This window comes from Schistocerca gregaria, unplaced genomic scaffold (genome assembly GCF_023897955.1).
Source record: "Schistocerca gregaria isolate iqSchGreg1 unplaced genomic scaffold, iqSchGreg1.2 ptg000640l, whole genome shotgun sequence".
In the NCBI taxonomy this organism is placed as follows: Eukaryota; Metazoa; Arthropoda; class Insecta; order Orthoptera; family Acrididae; genus Schistocerca; species Schistocerca gregaria.
The window spans coordinates 407,501-410,000 of record NW_026062026.1 but is presented as its reverse complement, the minus strand read 5'-3'; positions in this window follow the sequence as shown (position 1 = coordinate 410,000).

The window sequence follows — 2,500 nt, the reverse complement described above, 5'->3', positions numbered from 1 at the left end:
GACCGACCAGCTTGGAAGGGCAGGAGGGGAGGGCGATATTCGTTCTGTAGCGGTACACCCTTCCAGTGGTTAGCGGGACTGTGTAGAAAGTACGCAACACTCGAAAGACCTTTATGTGAGGGTACGCACCATGGCATCAAGAAATACACATGACACCAGAGGATCCAAGCAGTGAACTATGTTCAGAGGGTTGCTGTTAGGCAAAGCTACATTCCTGTGACGTTACATGTGACAGTTAAGGTGCAGTGTAAGTTAGGTTAAGGTGCAGTGTAAGTTAGGTTAAGGTGCAGTGTAAGTTAGGTTAAGGTGCAGTGTAAGTTAGGTTAAGGTGCAGTGTAAGTTAGGTTAAGGTGCAGTGTAAGTTAGGTTAAGGTGCAGTGTAAGTTAGGTTAAGGTGCAGTGTAAGTTAGGTTAAGGTGCAGTGTAAGTTAGGTTAAGGTGCAGTGTAAGTTAGGTTAAGGTGCAGTGTAAGTTAGGTTAAGGTGCAGTGTAAGTTAGGTTAAGGTGCAGTGTAAGTTAGGTTAAGGTGCAGTGTAACTTAGGTTAAGGTGCAGTGTAACTTAGGTTAAGGTGCAGTGTAACTTAGGTTAAGGTGCAGTGTAACTTAGGTTAAGGTGCAGTGTAACTTAGGTTAAGGTGCAGTGTAACTTAGGTTAAGGTGCAGTGTAACTTAGGTTAAGGTGCAGTGTAACTTAGGTTAAGGTGCAGTGTAACTTAGGTTAAGGTGCAGTGTAACTTAGGTTAAGGTGCAGTGTAACTTAGGTTAAGGTGCAGTGTAACTTAGGTTAAGGTGCAGTGTAACTTAGGTTAAGGTGCAGTGTAAGTTAGGTTAAGGTGCAGTGTAAGTTAGGTTAAGGTGCAGCGTAACTTAGGTTAAGGTGCAGCGTAACTTAGGTTAAGGTGCAGCGTAACTTAGGTTAAGGTGCAGCGTAACTTAGGTTAAGGTGCAGCGTAACTTAGGTTAAGGTGCAGCGTAACTTAGGTTAAGGTGCAGCGTAACTTAGGTTAAGGTGCAGCGTAACTTAGGTTAAGGTGCAGCGTAACTTAGGTTAAGGTGCAGCGTAACTTAGGTTAAGGTGCAGCGTAACTTAGGTTAAGGTGCAGCGTAACTTAGGTTAAGGTGCAGCGTAACTTAGGTTAAGGTGCAGCGTAACTTAGGTTAAGGTGCAGCGTGGGTTAGGTTAGGGGCCAACGTGGGTTAGGTTAGGGGCCAACGTGGGTTAGGTTAGGGGCCAACGTGGGTTAGGTTAGGGGCCAACGTGGGTTAGGTTAGGGGCCAACGTGGGTTAGGTTAGGGGCCAACGTGGGTTAGGTTAGGGGCCAACGTGGGTTAGGTTAGGGGCCAACGTGGGTTAGGTTAGGGGCCAACGTGGGTTAGGTTAGGGGCCAACGTGGGTTAGGTTAGGGGCCAACGTGGGTTAGGTTAGGGGCCAACGTGGGTTAGGTTAAGGGCCAACGTGGGTTAGGTTAAGGGCCAACGTGGGTTAGGTTAAGGGCCAACGTGGGTTAGGTTAAGGGCCAACGTGGGTTAGGTTAAGGGCCAACGTGGGTTAGGTTAAGGGCCAACGTGGGTTAGGTTAAGGGCCAACGTGGGTTAGGTTAAGGGCCAACGTGGGTTAGGTTAAGGGCCAACGTGGGTTAGGTTAAGGGCCAACGTGGGTTAGGTTAAGGGCCAACGTGGGTTAGGTTAAGGGCCAACGTGGGTTAGGTTGCCAGAGATGTGTCAAATCAGGATGTACGTTTGGCTGGTGTCAGGTGGTGGGTTGGTTCGATGCCTTTATAAGGGGTGTGGCCAAAGGGTATTTTATTACTTGTACCTTTTGTGTTGTGGCGTGGCGTTGCGTCCTGTGTTGATACTGGGTGGACCACTGTGGGTGTTGCTGGCTGATTTGAGCTGCGTTGTTTGCGGGTGATGTGAGACATTCTGTCTTATTAGTGGACGTGACGTTCCTCTTGTCGTTGTTTGGATAGTGTCCTGTGGCAGCGAGGATAAAATGGATGTTGTTGAACGATAGTGCTTTGGTGCTTTCGCTTTGTTACACACAGAGTGGACTGTGAGATAGGGTGACTGGGTCGAGTGCGGTTCACACTGTCCTCCCCAGTTTACAGTATGTATCATCTATGTATGTGGTCCTGCATCATTTACTAAGGAGGGACGTCAGACGACTGAAATATTAGTTATGTACTGATGTAAAGCAGAATGCTTACCTTCCACCAGTGGGCGAGTATCGACTCTGCCCCAGAGTTGCCACCGCAGGAAGAGGTGTCGGAAACACTACCCGCACACCGTCACCACTGTGCGGGGGGACGGACCCTCTATATCCTCAGCGGCGCACTCTTTGCCACCGAGCGTCACGTCTCGCGGCCCGCCGTCCAGAGCATGTATTGGGACAGCGGGACTTTGGCTTTTGGGAGATAACTCTTCATGAAGTGGAAGATATAGGGGTGGACTGCAATGTACGATTGCGGGAAAAGTCCGCCGTACATCCGCTCGAGTTGC